A 20,875-nucleotide genomic window follows, 5' to 3' on the forward strand; every position below is an offset into this window, starting at 1 on the left:
CCTTATTGTCCTTTTCGTTGAATATGTAAACCGAAAAACATCGTCATTTGCGTCCGTGGCTTCAAAATACGTAGTTTGAGGTTTTTCTGCACTTTTGAAGTGAATGAGTTTGTCGAGGGCTGTTGGATTGTTCTCAAGATTTATGTCTTATTTATAACTTTCTGCTGAATTTAAAATGTTTATGGGATTTTTCCAAAATATGACTTTCTTTTCTGAGATAGAAATCTGCAGAAATTTTATGAAATGCAAAAACTTTGTTCGCTTTAAGCGGGATTTGATTGTTAAAAGCTAGTTATTATGTTCCCATAGACTTAACATTGCTACAACCAAATCCATTTGATTTCATCGCTAAATCCGACTTCTCGTTAAATCAAGGCTCGTTATAGGCGAGTTCAACTGCATTTTGTATGCTATTTTTAAAAAAACTTTCTTCTACATCCAACATCAAAAAGAAAGTATTGGATTCGGGAAAGTTTTTGAATTTTGATTGATCTACACGTTTTGAGGTGTGATGAGTCCATTTCGAACCTTTTTGGAAAATCTGTGTGTGAGCGTGTACAGTTTTTTGTGGCTGCTAAATTAAAAATAATCAAGTGTATTCTACCAACACTTTTATATATCGGAGCTGTTGTCGCTACAGATGCTATATTTCTTCGCACTTATTTCTTCACAATTTCTAGTTGGAGAGTGCCTGGAAATCCCATATTTAGGAATTAACCGAAATCCCTTTATCCCTAGTGCAGTGGTTCTCCCAGGGCGGGCTCTAGTAGTTCTGTCGCTCTAGGCGATATTGACAAGCCCCCCCCTCTATTGAACAATGATTATAGTATATTGTATAAAATAATAATATATTAACGAAATAAAAATTCAGTAAAACCTGTGTAGTTGACCACACTTGTAAGTTGACCACCTGTATCTAAGTTGACCGCTTTTTTCAGGCACGGAATTAACCCTTATCTTATAAATCAACCTCTGTAAGTTGACCACCTGCTTAAGTTGACCACTAAAATAGTCACTGCAAGTGGTCAACTTACACAGGTTTCACTGTAATAGTAAAGTGCTTAAAATTAAAGTAAGTTTCTAGTTAAAAATTTCAAACTGGGTTTTGAATATCCAAGCACTGGTACACACTTTAAAGTATTTTTTTTAGCATTAAAGTAGTAAATCTTTTGGCACTGAAACGGATATTAATGTTTACAAAAGGCTTTCAAGTCACCCAATTTGCAGCCTCTAAAATTAAATTGAATGTCTTGAAAAATTCCAAACTATGTTTTGCATGTCACTAATACACACTCTAAATTATTAAAATTATTTATGTTTTTAGTGTTGAAGCAGTGAATCTTATGGCGCTGAAACAGTGACTCTTATGGCGCTGAAACAGATTTTCATACTTAAAAATTTCTATTTCGAAATTCGCCACCCCTAAAATCTGCCTAGGTTGCCTACCCCAGGAGCCGAGCCTGGGTTCTCCCTATTCTAAAGTTCTGATAACGCCTGATAACAACTTGCTGATCTCTAAATAATCTCAAGGTTTAACCCATGATTGATTCGCTTATAACCGATATCGCGCCCTTTGTTAACAACAGATTTAATCTACAAAATTTAACTGACTTGACTGAATGCCTGAAGAGAACTGCCACCGGAAAACGCTGATCCAGATAACGATCTCAGCGTAAGAGATCATCAAAGAAAGATTAAGTGCTGTTTCTAAAGTATTCATATGTAGTTGTCGAAAAGATGAATCGTGTTTCTGGAGAGTGGTTTCCATTTTAAACTGGTTCATATTCCAAACTTCCCGGGTTAAGCAGTATTAATGAATGACTGCACCCTTGCATTTGCATAGTCATTCATTTTGTATGGGCTTTGAAAATAACTCTTCAGTAAAATGAGGGTTGCTCGAACGGAAATGTTTCTCAGTTGGGAAGTGTTGCGTCGTTTTTAAATGATATAAAATGCATAAATTGATTGAAATTGGATTCATGTGGAAAAGGTTAGAATAGGAAAATAAAAATACTTTATATTTGAAAATTAAAGCTGACGTTCAATGAAGCAGTTTAAATTTAATTACTAAAATATTAACACACAGTGGTTATACTTAGTAGTCAAGATGAAAAAGGTCATCACATTACAGCGTCCATGTTCAGTCGATTTTTCTGCATAAATGTGTTAAAATAGTATCAGTACGCTCCAATTAAAATTAGTTAAAAGTATCGATACTTTGATTAATTTATACACGGTGTGTCGGTGACCAATAGCAAAAAAAGCTGTGGACTATAACTGAATCAAAATATAATTTTATTCAAAATATACGGAAAAATATCAGTAGCGATGTAACAGAAAATAAATAAATAAATAAAATAAAATAAATAAAAATGCTCCATTTAAAACTAAAACAATGTAATTTCTACGGAGTAATCATGGACCGGAAGCCAATCTTTATGACAATTTCAATGAAGTCAAAAATTTCGTTCAGTACAGTCTTAGAAGAGGAAGATTTACTACTTTCACCAATATTGTATCACATCAATCAGTTACTAACCTCAGCCGAGCACGACTGGGACAGCCTCAAATTTACTCATGATTACTTCTATTGTTTCTGAACTTTTTACAAATTTATAAACTCATGGAACAAGTCCAGCTGTTGCTAGATCTGGAGAATATAAAACAAGAGACATAAAAAAACAAGAAATTTTAAAAGTAAAAAGGTCCATTGGTTATAATAAACGAATTTTCATTTTGAAAATCGTTCTTCTCTTCTTCCATTTCAAGAACTAGGACAAAGGCCTGTTCCCGCTTCACGGTCAAACCAGCGCTTCCCGGGCCTACCTCGATCTCGTCTGCCTTGTGGTTTGTAATAAAATTCGGTTCTTGGTTGTTGTCCGCGTGGCATACGTCGGACGTGGTGTGTCCAGTTTTGGCGGTATTCCTCATCTCCTATGAAGAAACGTTTTAATTCTTTACGTATGTCTTCGTTTCTAATTTCATCGAAAACTGTACATCCTTTAACAGACCGCAAAAACCTCATAAGTCCTGGGAACATAGAATCCATGTCTTTAAACCATATTAGAGAGATATAACCATATAGAGTGATTTAAAAACCCAATAAATACTAATGCAAAAAATAAATCCGCATCTCCTAAAGGTTTGTGACCTAGTGAACTTTACCTCCAAGCAGGGACGGACTGGCCCATCGGTCCGCGGGCCGATGCGCCCTCAAACCGAAACAGCTGTATTAATTTAGTTTAAATTTTTTTAAATTTATTTTATTTTTTGGTGCAAATTTCCTCATTTTTTAAATAAAAAAAAATAAATAAAAAAGTTTTATTTTTTGGTGCAACTTTCTTATTTATTATTATTTTTTTCTTTGTGCTCACAAACCTGTGCGATTTCACTTCGCTTTTTTTTCTTCTTTTCTTTAAACTCGTAAACGTGTGTACCATCGTTTTTTTAAACCTCTCTTCTTTTTTTTCCATCTTTTTTTTTTCTCAACGTTTGTTTGCACTTTTTTTTTGCGTACTTTAGAGGCCAAGGTTGGCGCCCTCTTGAGGCACCTAATCTGCCCCTGCCTCCAAGTTACAGATACAAACACAAAATAATATCAAAAGAGAAGCTGTCATTCAATCAAAGAGAAATGTATGCAGCCATTTAATATATTTTCCACTTTTATCCTCTTCATACCCTTGGATTTATGAACAAAGGAAATGAATGTAATCTTCATATATTTTTAAATTTCTAATACGTATCTTTGAAATATTTATCACACAAAAAAGTTTCCGTCTTTTAATGGATTGATATTGCTATTCTTAATTCCTCATAATTTTTCTGAAAACTATCTTTTCATTCTGCATAAATTGAACTTCCATTATTTCTTCTCTGATAGTTTTATCGTTAAGTACGGATAATTGATGAAAGATAAATCTTTGATCAAACAACTGAACGAATTTCTTAATTTAAAAGGAAGTTTAAATTTTTGTTTGGATCTTCCAGTTTATTGCAAAATTGGTTAGTTTTCTTGATTTGGTGTTAATGGCTCTTTTGAAAATCGTTATAACCAAAGTGAGTTATGAATAGTATGGACTCATGTTAGATAATTGCCTATGCAGGCATAGGAATTGATTAATAAAAATACCACATTCCGTGAGTTAGAAATTAATCGAAAAATAAGAAACGAGAACAAAACCATTTCGACACAACCATTCAGAAACTTAACAGAAATCCTGTTGGGAGAAAGAAAAATATTTGAGCGAAAACAAAAATACCAAAAATTAAATAAGATTAAGTATGACAATTATGATAATAATAATAATAATAATAATAATAATGAACTAATAATAATAGTGATAAAATGATAATAATAAAATAATAATAATGATAACAATAACAAAAATAATTTTACTATTATCAATAATAATATTAATAAAAAAATAACTATAATAAGAACAATAATAGTAATAATGAATGATGCAAATAATAATAATAATAATGGTAATAATGAATTATGCAAATAATAATAATAATAATATTAATAATAATAATAATAACAATGAAATTATAAAAATAACAACAATAATAATTAATTTTCTGAATTGAATTTGATCTTCTTTTAGCTAAGTCCCGTTTATTGTCACATTATAAGACAGGTCGTTGAAAGTATGTTTTGAAATACAAGTGATTCTTCATTTATAGATATATTTTTAACAGCTCTACAGGCATATTTCAAGCATAATTTCACGCTTTGTATTGTGAATAAGAAACTAAACATTGTAGAAAATGGGGAAAAGAGGGACTGGAATTTTAAAAATATTTTTTTGGAATGTTTTTTTATTTATTTTTTCTTTAAACGCAAAATTTCAAGCATTCTAGATATCAAAAACCGAATTAGTATACATTTTTTCTTTTCTTGCCATCTTCCATTTCAACCTTAGAAAATTTGTGTTCTCATGAAGTTGATCGTGGTCTTTACTGTTTTCACTAACTCTGACACCCCCCCCCCCCATCCCCATGATTTACTCCTCTAAAAAGATCAAGGAGTATTTTTGCAGCTTGAATATTTTACGCTAATCTTCCTTTATTTATAATCTGTAGTTAAAAACTCACTTCATGGTTGAGTACCTTGGGGGATGCAGCATCTGCTGCGAGTAAAAATTACTCTCATATCAAAACTGAAAATTCATTTATGTTAAAATTTCATTAAACTAAATCAATTTAAGAAGGATAACGTCTAGTGCTCACACATGGACGCACTTATCCATTTTCTTTCATTTTATGAATCAACTAGTGGTACCCGCACGGCTTTGCCCGTAATAGAAAAATTAAAAAGTCTTTTAATTTACATGTATATTTACAAATAATGTATGGTGAATTTTCTCGCCAATTGTCTTTTACCCATGTTACGGTTCCACATTATGATAATTTCGCACCTCGCCAATTGGCTTGTGCCCATGTTACGGTTCCGAGTTATGATAATTTCGTAATTTACTCGTCCAACTTATGATAATTTTGTTCTTAAAACTGGAATAGAAAAAGAACTACATCGAATTTTCGAAAAATCGCTTCGAGGTGCACACCCCCTGCTGCAAACTAACTTTGTGCCAAATTTCATGAAAATCGGCCGCACGGTCTAGGCGCTATGCGTGCAGAGATCCAGACAGACAGAGATCCGGACAGAGAGAGATCCTGACGGACAGAGAGAGATCCTGACAGACAGAGAGAGATCCGGACAGAGAGACTTTCAGCTTTATTATTAGTAAAGAAGAGTGGTTCAATTTCTCTTTTTAAGTATGAAGTCTCCTCATTTTTTGGAACTTGTACACTATCTACAGTCAAGGGCGCCAGCAGAATCATACGCAAGATACACGCATATGAATCACTACTTTGCTATTTTTTTAAAATTTATTATTCCTATTTTTTAATTTTTATTTTTAAGTTTTTTTTTTGTTAAAGCGAATAATGAGATGCAATTTCATCATTGCTAAAATTGTTTAATTAATAATTTTTATTTCTTTGATCACAAACTTTTTATAATTTTAAAATTGTAGTTTCCCTTAATTTAAAATGAATTAAAGTATAATTTGTTTATTACAAATAATTATTATAAAATATTAATGATAAAAATAATAAATTAATGATAATTTATGATATAAAAAATAATTTCATAAAAAATTCGTTCTTTTAAATTCAATTTTTAAAAGCCAGTGAGGTGCAAGTGCATTCCTGTTGGCGCCCATGTCCATAGTTTATGTCAAAATGAAATGGTGCAATATTTACACGGTCCCTAAATCTCTATTTCGATGCAGACTGCTTTTGCCACATCCATCTATTAAATGAGTGAGTAAAAAAATACGCAGCCTCCGCCTTGTAGGTTGGAACTCACGGATACAGATCGGTTGAAATTCAGTTTCTATCTGAGTTGAGTGTTTCACAGATGAAAATCATCTGCCCAATGTTAGGATATCTCGCGTTTTGCATTTACTGCAGTGAGAAGAAATAATCATGGCACAAGATAAATCTTCTGTCATCGTTTTGATACGCACGGTTCGATAGATATATGACGGTAAAGGAAAGTATAAGAACAAGATGGACTTTGTGTTACTACATAGACCATCAGGATTTATAAAAGTTGGATGAATCCGTGTGTTTAAAGGTAAGCTTTTTTTGAAACATGATAAATTTAAATTTCTAAATTACCGATAAAGTATTTTAAAATCGATCAGAAGAAACACATAAAATGTAGAAACATGACCCCTTTTTTAAGAATAGCTCGTGAAAAAACGAAGGGAAAAGAACAGTAGTTTTTAAAATCCCATGTTAATATAATTTTTATGACATAAAGGAATAATTTTAAATTTCATGACTGATGAAGTATTTTGAAATCGGTAGGACGAAACACGTAAAATGTATAAACATAACCTTATTTTTAAGAAGTTCATGAAGAAATGAAAGGAAAAGTTTTGTAAGTTTTAACAATTCCATGTGAAAATAACTTGAATCAAACGAAAGTAAGCGTCAAATTACACATGTTAACTATTGATTTGAGAATTTACTTGTTAACAAGGGTATTGCAATTTGCTATTTTGATCCTCAAGGCAGATTTCAAGGTTTTTCTCATCCTGTAAGACGGTGTTGATATTCGTCTTTGCAATAAAAGTACTGATTCACCAGTTCATTAATAACAATAATGTAATAAAAAATGTTTATGGACAATAAGCAGCTTTTGAACTTTGCTTTCGCACTTTTGAAAATGACAATAACTAGGAAAAAAAACACTAGTAAGTTAACCCCTGGATTAGTAAAATATTTGTTGTAGCCTTAGCATTGAGCAAAACAGAAATTTTCCGTCAAATGTCGGATGAGCAAGTTCTAATTATAAGATCATTGCTCAAGAAAAAGATAATGCGGGGGGGGGGGGAGGGGAGATGTAGAAGACATTTTGAAAACAATTTTTCATATTATCCCGGTGAAGAACTTTTGACCAAAATATAAAAGTTGTTCTAAGTGGTTAAGTGAGTTATGAGGGCGAAAAAAAAAAAATATATATAAGTATACCTAAAATTCCCTATATCATGCATCTATATTCAATTCATTTTTTGAATAATTTCAGTTTGAACGAAAATCCAATTCGGGAGGAAAAAGACGAAATACATTGAGCAAAAATCAAACCGTTCACTTGTTCACTCTCCATGCTGCCCCGCTACGGGGGAAGAGGGTCCCATAGAAAAAAGGCCTTAAGCCCATAATTGTTGAAATCAAAGCCCAATGCAGGGTTCCCAAGCAAAAGGTTCCTGGAGCAATAAAAAAAGAAAAACATACACTGAAATCGCAAAGAAGTTAAAAATTTCTCACACGCAGTCGAAAATGTATAAAAAAATAAAATAAAATAAAAATTGAAAAAAAAGCCCTGAAAAATTTAAAAGAGAGAGAGAGAGAGAGAGAAATAAAGAAGGATAACGGAAAGTAATTTTACTTTTGGTGAAGTCGATCTAGCAGTACTAGAGTGGTTCCATGCTTAAAGAATAAAAGAACTTATCACTGGTGCTATAAATATACAATAACCATTCATTGCAAGTACAAATTACTTATTTTGAGTGCAATAATTACTTATACTGAATTGTTATGGATTATTAATTAAGCTAAACCGAATGTATTAACATATTAAGTTACCCCGGATAATCAAATAATGGTGGTTAGAATCGCTGATATTCGTCGTTAAAACCACTTAATTATATAAATATACATGAATAACGCCTTACTGTGATTTCGGCCATTACTAAACTCCTCTAGTTGTGAATAAAGGGTCTTCATAAATCGCTTCTAATATAGATAGAATTCCGTAATAAATCATCTATTTTATTCTTTCACTTAAAGTAGAAAGAAGTGTTACCTAAAGAAGAACTTACATACACTGCTAAAAATTCAGGAAACTTTTACGGTAAATATTACTGTAAAAATGGAGTGTTTATAGCATATACTAATAATAAGAGTAGATCGAGCTTTCCCAGACTTGCTGATGAAAAAATTGGTTCATGGATACATCATGTGACTGGTGGAAGGCTTGACGAAAACTTTGGCGGCATGGTTGCTAGATGGCAACATTATCTATAGTTTGGCACTCGACATGTATTTTAAGACGTAATGTATTTTCATTATATATTTTTTCCATTGAACTGTTTTTCTTTTAGTTATGCATTATTTCGGCATTAGTTTTTGATCACAGTTTTCAGTAACTTTTATTTCATTTGGAACTGCTAACGTCAGCGTTGGCGTGAACGTAATGGCGTAAACGTTTTGCGTTAACGCAAAAATGTACTAATCGGTATCTCAAATTGAAATTTTAGGTAAAAATCTTACCGTTTGCTGATTTTTTTTTGGCTGCTTGCATCTTTAATTGCTTATAGAGTTATTGAAATTGACTAAAGAAAATGCACAATACGATCTAAAAGAAAAACTCAGTATATTAACAAAATATTTACAACTTAGAATAACAAATTTACAAATCGGACTCCATTAAATATATTATTCCGTGTTTCATGAATTCTATTTATTTTATTTCTCGCTGGCGTTGATCGTCTGCTACGATCAACGCCCGCTGTTGCTAGGATATCCACCAGTCACATGGTTTGGTTTATGAGCAGCAAAAGGGTTGCCATAGCTCGGTCTACTCTTATTATTAGTCTATGGTTTATAGTACAAAAAATTGCAGTAAATTGTACCAAAAAAATGAACGATTGCAGCGCCGATACACGACGTGACTTACATCACGAAGCAGATAATACCTTATTTCCCATCTCCCGATGTGTCCCAACTCGTATAGAGGGCAGCAAAGTCGCCTGAAAATTTGAAGGTCCCAAGATCGAGCATCTGATGCTCTCATTTTGCGTTTTTTGTTTCTTGTTTATTCTACTGTAAAATTTTACAGTAAAATAGAATTTTACTGTACAAGTTTCTGCCAACATGGATGCCAGTAACTTTCCCCGTAAAATTTCAGGTTTTTTTTCAACAGTGTAACATTCGAAATTGAAAAAGCTTCATTAAATAATTTCTAAAATAGTGATGACTTATTCTTTCTGTATTGCTTTTGAAGAAGGAATTTACAGCAGTGGTAATTGGTTAAATTATTTGCAAAAGAGCGGGGGGTATGCATATCTTACTAGCCGTGTTGTTTCCCCGACGAAACTCCGGATCAAAGTGCAGTAAAAATTGGATATCGAAGCAAAGGCGAAGTCACTGCGACATCCTAAAAATGTTCCTTATTTGGCGAACTTTGTTTCGAGTTCGGAAAATTTGGAAATAGTATTGCAATACTGCTACCTGTTTTCCCTCTTTTTAATGTCTGACGTGTGTCTTATCTTTAGATGTAGTGAGTTTGTATACGCGTATTTGATCACTTGGAAACATTGGTGATTCATTCGGTAAATTGAGAATGGGGTGGTTTCCTTCAGTCAAAAGTATTACTTTTAGTCATTGAAATGGATAGAATGAGCAAAAAAAAATAATACATGGACCCAGAATATACTTTCATTTTCCCACCATTTTTTTTAAAGTAATTTTTTAAAATGTCCGATTTTTCTTCAAGCAAGGCGTGGTTTTTTTGACGTCACAAATGATGCTTTTTGGCGCATCTTTGTACCGCGTTTGCACGTTATGATAATCAAGCAGCGAGTTAAAATTGCGCTCTATGCTTGCTATCAACCATATCGTTGCCAATACACGTGAGTAAAGATGCGAATTAAATAATTTGGGCTGTTTATGGCAAAATCGAATGGCACTTCATCATTTGTGATGTCACCCGACAGAAGTGTAAACAATAAAAGCGAACCGATTTAAGTATTTTTTTTTTAAATATTAAACTTAAATAAATTATTTAAAAAATGGTCAGATCCTATGTTTTTAAGCATGCTCTTTCAGAAAAAAATACTTTTAAAATTTTGGAAACGACCCCATTTCTCCTCTTCCAAAAATGTAAGTCAGAAGTGCCCCTGGTCAAACTAAACTATCGTTTACTAAAATTCAACTAAAATTTACTATTTATTTTATCTATAAAAAATTATTTATTTTATTATTTTATCGATCCACATTTAAGATTTGAGTTTTTTTATAACAATTAGTATTCTACTAAATTTTGGCACTTTTACTAAGAAAATGGCGATCATTACATAACCCCTGTCGAAGTTCCTAAGGAACCCTAGAGTTCCGCAGAACCCAGGCTGAAAACCTCTGTGCTAGAGGGGGATATCCATTCATTCCTTCTCTCTTCCTCATTTTTTTGAAGAAAAATTTTACCGCAATGGTAGTGCATTAAGTCCTTTATCAAAGAAAGATACTTTAAACAACAAAATTGAAAACTGTTCAGAAATTTAAGGGAAAAAAGGAAATTTTATGAAAAGAGATGGGAAGTTATTATTAATTTTCATTAGAAACCGGTGCCACTGTTTTTTTAGAAGCATAAGAAGAAATCAAATCGACAGATTCTCATACTTTTAAGGACCTCTTATCCTTTTTCTTACGGTATTTACACCAGATCAAGTAACTTTCATGCAAGATGAAAACTCTTTCATATCTTACTAGCCGAAAATAAGAAATAAAAAATTATGATTCCACCCCCCCCCCCCATGAATTTATTCATTTAATGATGTATACGTTTTTTTTTTGATGGAACCATTTTGGCTCAGCTAAACTTTTGTAAAAAAAAAAAAAAAAATGCGCCCGAATAATTTAGACATTAATTAGTTTTATGATTAATAGTGTAAATGTTCATTTAAGTGAAACGTTAATTACCTAATTAGTAGTCTCGTGATTTTTAGTTTTTTCATAGGAAAACGGTAAAATGTCCGATGGATCAAAAACGCATATGCAATGCACATTGTGCATAAGCAGTTACCATGTAAGCAACTTAAAATTGAAATCTTTTTACATGCAGTTGTTTAAATATAATAATAATATTAATTCTTATTAGACAATTTAGTAAATAAAAGAAGTAACTGAAAAAATTCCGTTTTCAGTGGAAAAAAAAAATTAAATGAAAAAAAAAATTAATGCAATAACTTTTATTTACTTACAAACTGATAAATATTCATGTATGAGACATATGAATAGTTTATTGCTTGGGTCGATATATTTTTACTTCATTTATAAATACGGGAAGAGGACCTACAGTCATTGGATCTGGTTAGTAAAACTTGTTTTAGCAGTAATTGTTACCTAACTAGTTAATTTGTATAGATGAAGAAGATGATTGCATTACAATTGTAATTTGTTTTCGCGTTTCTATAGTACTGAAATTTTAATTACGTTTGAAAGACGTTCAGATTTTAGGCCCGAACACACTGAACTCAAAAATGATCACTGATACTAGTGATGGCCATAGTTCTTGAGGGTCCTGGGCGATTTTTTTTTCGCAAGGCCCTCTTTTTATAGAAGAAAAATGTCAGTGAAATTATTATTGATTGTATTAGCTGTGAATAAAATTTATATTGTCTGATTAATTTGGGGGCACGGGAGTTTCTCGCAAAGTCGATCACAAAAAAAAAAAAAAAAAAAAAGAAAGAAAGAAAGGGGGGGGGGGAACAGCTTATTATTCTTTTACTTAAGTAAGACATTCAGGACACTTTTGGCATCCTTGTAACTCTGTTGGGGTTAAAGCCAGAAACCTGATTTTTTAGTGGCCAAGTGGACATACGGGAAAGTGGTCGGATTCTGCTGAGCTATAATTCTTTAACCCTTTCAGACGGAATTTTGAAATACTTAACCAAAAGTGTTTTTATTCGGTAGACAGTGAACTATGGTAAAGAGTATCTTATAGACAAAATTTCAAGTTTATAGGTGAGAAATTAAAAGAGTTATGACACGTCCAATAATCCGGAAATATATTATTGAAATACATATTTCAGATAATAAAACGATGTAACATCAAACAAACTGCTTTGTAAAATATTCTCTAAACAATAATAAAACATAATATAAGCATTAGAAATGATTAATATAAGATTATATATTTTTTAAAAAATCAGAAAAAAAACTCGCTTTTACGACGAGAATCCGTGGTTGGGAAAATGAGCCAGTCCCCTTCTATCAACCCCTATTTCTTTATGTTGCAAATCCCAAAATGAAAAATTCTTGTACAAATAATAATAAGCAGACTATAAAGAGTCAACTACGAAAAAAATCGAGTAATTTATTCGATTAATAAATGATAAGCAGCTGTTTAAAGCTCATGCCCGGTATACCGCACGCGACGTCTGAAAGGGCTAAATATAACTACAACCAGTCTCTCCGGTTTTCAGCGTTCGAAACATAAATAAAACATTTGAAAATTACTAGAGTAATTACGTTCTCTTTAAAGTACAATTAAAAAATCAAAACCTAAAATATACTCTGGGTACAATTTCCCTACCCAATCGGGCAATTTCGCGCACTTGTGTGCCGTGCCAGACGAATCATATGCAGGAGAAGAGACGGGGAGGGGGGGGGGCAGGGTTGCACCCGCAGGTAAATCCCAATTTTTTTGATAATAAGTTTATAAAAATTTGTTTTTTCATTCATTTATATATATATATATATATATATATATATATATATATATATATATATATATATATATATATATATATATATATATATCGTCGAATAAAATAATGTAAACAAATAATGTAAAAAGGAAGTAAGTAAGCAAGTGTGAACTTGGCGACCATTTTAGTTGCGGCCTTTAAAGCAAATCCCTCAAAGAGAACAAAAGCAGAGCGTCGCTTTGTTTCTGTGAAAGAATGCGACCAGTGTGAAATTATAAATTGGAAAAGAAAATGTTTTTCGTTCCTTCTCTTACAGAGATTGACAAGGGCTCGCGATTTCCTGACAAGCCAATATCTTTTCTGGACAGCTTAGGAATTCTTTGCTTAGTATTCATTTGATTTTCTATTTTTCATTCCGATGAAGGAAGAAAACTTGTCCTGTTGACCATCTTTAAAGATTTTGCACAACGCATTTTGTAAGCTGTACTATTCCTTTTTGAAAAGAGCTACAGGCGTCCCACGTATAACATGGCACTTGTAAAAGACGGTTTCAATCAGGGGCGGATACAGAAATTCATTTTAGGTGGAAATTCATTTCATGGTGAAAATTCCTCCCCTCCCATAAACGAACCTACGGTTTTGGTTGCGACAATTTTCCGAAACTGCTTGGGGGTGCTCCAAATTGGCCAGGAATCAGACACCTTATTGGGAATAAACGTTACAAATTAATTTCATAAGCAATTAAACGAACTATTAGCTCAAGTATTTACTTTCAAAAATAATTAATGAAGTGAAAAGATACTGTAAATGTTTACATTTTGTGCATTAAGTGTTTGAACACAATGTGGACGGATAAGGTTGTCGATGGTTTAGGGGTGGTCATGATGCCCTATGAACCTCCTGTGGCATCTTCAGTCCTGTGCCCTTTTTGATGCCGCGCGTCCATTGTGCGACGGGGATGCCCGACCGTACTCTGTGGAACTGACGGACAGCTATTCTTCTTCTACGCCTTTGTGCCTTTGTTGGAATACCGCTTCTAAATAAAGGACTAGACTGTCTGGCACCACTTCGGACAGTTTTAAAACCAGGTGTGACGAGTTTGCCTGACAGCCCTGGACGGTGTCCGACTTTGTCGTTGCCGAAAAACCGCAGACGGGGAGGTGTGCTCCATGTTAATGAGGCGCCGGTCGACCAACGAATCCGGGCCCTGGTTTCTTCTACAAAAACAACGTAGCAGTGTTCGTCACCAAGTTTCCACCAATGGGATATTTTAAGGGGGCTTAGTGGACAAGCCCCGTTTCTTCGAAAAAGACCTCGATCCACACTTTTGGAAAGCAGATTGCTCTAGGACTTGAGAGAAACAGGTGCCCTTAGGCATTTCTCCGGTTTCGTTGGAAACCGTGATTTTTTTTTTTTTTGTGACCACCACTGAGGCAACTGTGTTTGCCTGAATTTGTAACCCCATCAATGTAACGATTTTTATTTTTTTTTCTGTAAATAAATTTTTTTTTCGTTAATTTTAAAAAGGGGTTTAGTCCTTCCTTGTTCGTGGTGTGATTTGATTTAATGAAAAGATTGGAATTGTTAATCTTTACATCTGTGACTCACGACGTCACAGCTTATTTGGTGGCAGCGGGTGCGATTATGTTTCAGAAAAATTGAAACAGACCCATGTTACCTTTGGTCTTTCTATTTTTATGCAATTTTGAAAGATAATTCTTTTTAAAACTTTAAGTACTTTTTACATAAAGTAGTCCTAGAGCTGATCGAAACCTATAAGATTTTGTGTGTGCCATTCCCCCAAATTGGATTTGGATTACTCTGATGTTAAAGACGGACGCAGAAACGGGTGAGTCCGGTCTTTGTTTCTTGGTTACCGATGAGGCAGCTTTAGTGGGTTTGTTTTGAGAGAATTTAAGCGGAGTAAAATTGTTGGTAAAAATTTTCAATGTTTTCGAAAATAGAATTGGACTAAAGGTTTCTTGTGAGAATTAAATTCTGAGTTAGACTGCAAAAGAATTGTTTTGCAGATCTTTGCTATTTCAGTTTGGAAAGGAAAGTCATATAAATTAATGATTTATTTTGACGATATAGATTTCAGGTTAAGTAAATCTATTGAAATTGATCTGTAAAAGATATTTATGTGCATGCTGTTTTTGTGATTAGGTGGATTTTGCATGAAATAAATAGAGTTTTGCTTGTGAAAAAAAAAAAAAAAAAAAGGGAACGCTCTAAAAATCTATTTGTGCAAAATGGGTTCTTTTCTTTTTGAAATCGAAAAAGATAATCTGAGAAAGATAGCCTCGGAGTTTGGCGTGGAAACGTCTGACTCAGATACACGTCGGTACATAGTTAAAGCGATTGTAGGGGCTACTGATTATGATGAAGAATTTGCAAAATCGACTTGGAGACTTTTAAAAGAAGAGATAGAAAGGGAGAGAGAGCGGGAAAGAGAAAAACTAGAGAGAGAATGTCGGGAAAGAGACAAAGAAAGACAATTTGAACTAGATAAACTGAAACTAACTACCGCAGCAGAAACGGTTAGCTTGAGTTCAAATGGGTCAGCGAGTACAGATACTTCTAGGAGATCAAATTTAAAGCATCTGGTTCCAAAATTTGACCCGAAGCAATTAGATGTCTCGTTATTTTTTGAAATTTTTGAGAGACAGGCTAAGAAAGAGGAGATAGAGGAAGAGAGGTGGGTTTCCCAGCTTATTCCTTTGTTGCCCCCGGAAGTAGCAGAGCTAATTGTGAAGGAACCCCTTGAGAAAAGCGACGATTTTCCTCACATGAAGCGCCTGTTAATGAAGAGGTTCAAACTAAATTCTGTGGAATTGCGGATTAGGTTTGAAGAACATAATCGGAAGTTTGGTTCCTCCTGGGCAGATCTCACCTTCGAATTAAGAAGCTATCTAGACAATTGGCTAGAAACCGCGGAGGTAAATACATTCGAGGAGTTAAAGGAGTTATTGCTCACGGAGCAGTTAAAAAAGAGAACCCCTGCTGAGGTGAGGGAACACTTTCTGGACTCCTGGGAAGAATTCCGTAAGGCGTCAGACCTCGCTGAAAGGTTAGATCACTACGAGAGCCTTCGGCGTACTTTCAAAAAATCGGAGGGAAAACAAAACGACCCCAAAACGCACAAAAAAGAAAAATGGGTGAAAGGAGGAAATGATCCGGAAAAAACTAGCAATACTAAATCGGAAAGTGCTAATAAGAAAGAGCCCCCCAAATGGGAAAAAAACAGTAATTTCGAAAAAAGAAAGGAAATTATTTGTTATTTTTGTTCACAAAAGGGACATATAAAACCAAATTGCCCTGAATTTAAGAGAGCGCAAGGGGAACAAATCAATCATATTGGAGACACGAAAGAACTAAGCGAGTGTTTTGCCCCTTATATAAGTACTGGGAAAATAAATGGGGAGGTTCGGAAAATCCTTCGGGACAGCGGGGCCTCCATCGATGTCTGCCCCCGCAGTTGGATCAAAACAGAAGATTTTACGGGAGAATATGTTTACGTGAAGCAACCTTTAGATGAAGAGTGTAAATGCTTGCCTTTGGCAAAAATATACATAGAGACCGACGAAGGTTGTGTGTATTCTAAAGCAGCGATAAAAAACACGGATAGCGACGCGAGATTCTATCTTTTGGGAAATAGGACAGCGGAATTATTTTCTCGGTCAAAATCAAAACCAGAGGCCTTCAATGCAGTCGAAACGAGGGGAAGTTTACGTCGAAAACAGGGAGGAACGGAAGTGAATTCCACAACACAGGAAACTTTGAACGCAAACGTTTTTCCCCCTCCCGGAGGGGAAGAGTTGGACACTTGCTCACTACCCCCCATAGAGCCTTTTGAGGGATTAGCGTTAGCTGAAATAGATTCCAAATCATTCGAGAAAGAGCAGAAATTGTGTTCTGTTCTAAAACCCTTGTGGGAAGAGGTTTCGAAAGGGGAGGGAAAGGATTTTAAATGCATGAAAGGAAAACTGGTCCGTCTGAGTAGATCTAAGCTGGGAGAAGAAAGGGTGCGGCTCTGTATACCCTCGAGATTGACAGAAAAGATTATGAAATTTTGTCATGATGGCGCGTCAGGCCATTTGGGTGCTACAAAGATGAAGGATAAAGTGTTGCGTCATTTTTTTTGGCCGAATTGTTATGCTGAAATTGAGTCGTATGTGAGGGCGTGTGATGCTTGTCAACGCGTAGGAAAGAAAGGTGATCGAAAGAAAGCGCCTTTAAAAATCGTGCCTATCATTTCAGAACCGTTTGCGGTCATAAATATAGATGCTGTGGGAGTTTTGCCCTTATCAAAAAATGGGAACAAATATCTAATAACGTCCATCTGTATGGCCTCAAAATATCCTGACGCTATACCTGTGGCCGATATTAAGTCCCCGAATGTAATTGATGCCTTGTTAAAAACGTTCTCCAGGACTGGGTTCCCTCGGGAAGTGCAAAGCGATCTAGGGCGCTCCTTCACCAGTTTATTAACGACAGAATTCTTTGACAGGTTTGGAATAAAAGTTAGACACAGTTCTATTTGTCACCCGTCATCAAATCCGGTTGAAAGGATGCATTCTTCCATCAAACGTATATTAAAAGCATTATGCGTGGAATCGGGAGAAGACTGGGAAAAAAATTTACCGTTGGCTTTATTTGCCCTCCGTTCAGTAAATCATGAGAGTACAGGATTTAGCCCAGCCGAGCTCGTTCATGGGAAAAATTTGAGGACTCCGCAAACTTTGCTCTATGAGAATTGGATGGTGCCAGAAGAATCTGACCTAAATGTAGTAGAGTACATTCTAAATTTGACCAACCGTTTGAAAAGATGTCAGGATTTGGCGGTAGAAAAGATGAGTGAAATGCAGGTACGAAGAAAGGCTTGGTATGACAAGAATGCTGTGAATAGGCAATTTAAGGTGGGCGATCAGGTATTAGTACTGGCGACAAATAAAGCGAATAAAATGGCAGTGAACTGGATAGGTCCAGGAGTAGTTACGAGCAAAATATCGGAAACTAACTATGTTGTCGACGTCCCTGAGAGGAGGGACAAATGCACCATTTATCACGTAAATTTACTTAAACCTTATCATAAGCGCCCCGAACGAGTAAATTTAATAATAGAGGAGGAGGGGGAAGATGTCGAGCAAGAAGCTGAGATTCCTTTTCCCTTGCCTGACCCTACATATTTTGATTTACACGAGATGTTGCGGGCTAGCAATTTGGAAAAACGCGTGTCGGAAAAACAAATAGATCAATTAGGGAAAGTACTTCAGAAACATAAAAGAGTGTTTTCTTCAGACCCTGGGTGTACTAAATTGGTCACGATGGACATTGAGCTGACCAGCGCCGACCCCGTGAGATCGCGACCCTATAGGATGTCCCCACGGCAAACTGAAATAGTGCGTGAGGAAATAAAAAGACTTTTAGATCTGGGAATTGTAGAAATCGGGCAGTCCGACTATACTAGCCCCCTAATTTTAGTGGAGGTGCCTGGGAAAGACCTCCGCCCTTGCGTAGATTATCGTAAGTTGAATGCAATTACGCGCACGGAGTTTTTCCCCTTACCAAACATTGAGGAAGTAGTTGAGCGGGTGAGCGCAGCGCCTTACATAACGCTGATGGATTTAACAAAGGGATATTTTCAGATACCCCTGACCGAAAGAGCAAGCCGATACGCGGCTTTTGTCACGCCCTTTGGGACGTATCGCCCAAAGAATATGATGTTCGGTTTACTCAACGCTCCGTATTACTTTGTAAAACTTTTAGCGCAAGTTTTGAATGGCTTTGAACATTTTACGGCACCCTACATTGATGATATAGCCATATATTCGCAAAGTTGGGAACAGCATGTGATCGATGTGGACAAAGTGCTAGAGCGATTGGGTGACACAAAATTAACAGTAAAACCTTCTAAGTGTCGTTTCGCACAAGATAGTGTCCGGTTTTTGGGGCATGATGTCGGTTCTGGGAAGAGATCTCCGAGCGAGGCGAAGTTAAAAGCCGTGCAAGATTTTCCAACCCCCACGACTAAAACGTTGATACGGTCATTCTTAGGATTGGTAGGGTATTACGGCAGATACATTCCGAACTTTTCCGAGGTAGCAGCCCCCTTAACAAGCGCATTGAAAGGAAGGATCAGAAAAGAAAAGGTAGTGTGGACGGATGAATGCGAGGAGGCGTTCCGTGCCTTAAAGGGAAGTTTACTAAAGAGCCCTATTCTTTATGCCCCTGACTTTTCGAAAGAGTTCATTCTCCAAACTGATGCAAGTGAGAGTGGAATGGGGATTGTACTAGCTCAGATGCATAATGGGGAAGAGCATCCAGTTCTATATCTCAGTAAAAAGTTCTCGAAAGCTGAAAAAAATTATAGTGTTATCGAAAAGGAGTTAGCCGCTATAGTTTATGGGTTAAAGAAACTAGCTCACTATTTAAACGGCCAATTTTTCCGTATACAAACCGATCATTCCCCTATCACATACCTTAAAAAAATGATGGGAACGAATGCCAGACTTACTCGTTGGGCTTTATGTCTACAACAGTTCAATTTCGAAATTGAACACAAATCGGGGAAAAGAAATGGTAACGCCGACGGTTTGAGCAGACAGGAACCATAACGGGCCCCGAGGCTATTTGTAAAAAAATTCTGGTAAATTAACATACCTTTTTGGGAGTATTTAATTTCCATTTATCGCAATTTATTTGGATTTGGTATTTATATATGTATTTTTTTTGTTTTGGTCGAAGAAGTATTTGATCAATTATTTGTGTTAAATATTTTTGGGGATTTTATGCTCGAGAGTTTGTGTTACTAAATTTTTCGGATGACTATTAAGAACTTTAAAAGTTTTGGACGTCATGAAAATCATAAAGGAGTATGGTGCATTTCCAAACTGATTAATGTAGCGCAGGTTAGTTTTGAAAATTTTGGCAATGACGAACAAAATAGGAGAGAATTTTAGGTCATGAGAACCTGATGTTGGTTCACGGGTAGGGTGTCTTTGTTTTTTTCTGAATATGTTCTGTTAAACTGAGGCTGCCTTTTCGGGAGTCTAGTTCACCGACCTGGGACACCCTCGTTTTCCTAAATGTGTTTTGGACGTCAATGTCACCTGAAATTTGATGTGGTTGCACAACGAAATTTCCTTCCTAAGGGGGGAGGAGCTGTGGCATCTTCAGTCCTGTGCCCTTTTTGATGCCGCGCGTCCATTGTGCGACGGGGATGCCCGACCGTACTCTGTGGAACTGACGGACAGCTATTCTTCTTCTACGCCTTTGTGCCTTTGTTGGAATACCGCTTCTAAATAAAGGACTAGACTGTCTGGCACCACTTCGGACAGTTTTAAAACCAGGTGTGACGAGTTTGCCTGACAGCCCTGGACGGTGTCCGACTTTGTCGTTGCCGAAAAACCGCAGACGGGAAGGTGTGCTCCATGTTAATGAGGCGCCGGTCGACCAACGAATCCGGGCCCTGGTTTCTTCTACAAAAACAACGTAGCAGTGTTCGTCACCAAGTTTCCACCAATGGGATATTTTAAGGGGGCTTAGTGGACAAGCCCCGTTTCTTCGAAAAAGACCTCGATCCACACTTTTGGAAAGCAGATTGCTCTAGGACTTGAGAGAAACAGGTGCCCTTAGGCATTTCTCCGGTTTCGTTGGAAACCGTGATTTTTTTTTTTTTGTGACCACCACTGAGGCAACTGTGTTTGCCTGAATTTGTAACCCCATCAATGTAACGATTTTTATTTTTTTTTCTGTAAATAATTTTTTTTTTCGTTAATTTTAAAAAGGGGTTTAGTCCTTCCTTGTTCGTGGTGTGATTTGATTTAATGAAAAGATTGGAATTGTTAATCTTTACATCTGTGACTCAC

At 35.5% G+C, this 20,875-nt stretch overlaps 1 protein-coding gene across 1 annotated transcript in view; it reads left to right on the forward strand.

Annotated features, from left to right (window-relative positions):
- The first annotated feature begins 6,504 nt into the window (after window positions 1-6,504).
- Window positions 6,505-20,875, forward strand: part of LOC129220324 (uncharacterized) — a 35,757-nt gene continuing 21,386 nt past the window's right edge. The window contains exon 1 of the mRNA XM_054854723.1: window positions 6,505-6,643. The gene's annotated coding sequence lies outside the window, so the exon portion shown is untranslated. The remainder of the gene's footprint in view (window positions 6,644-20,875) is intronic.

The sequence above is a fragment of the Uloborus diversus genome, chromosome 4 (genome assembly GCF_026930045.1).
Source record: "Uloborus diversus isolate 005 chromosome 4, Udiv.v.3.1, whole genome shotgun sequence".
Taxonomy (NCBI): Eukaryota; Metazoa; Arthropoda; class Arachnida; order Araneae; family Uloboridae; genus Uloborus; species Uloborus diversus.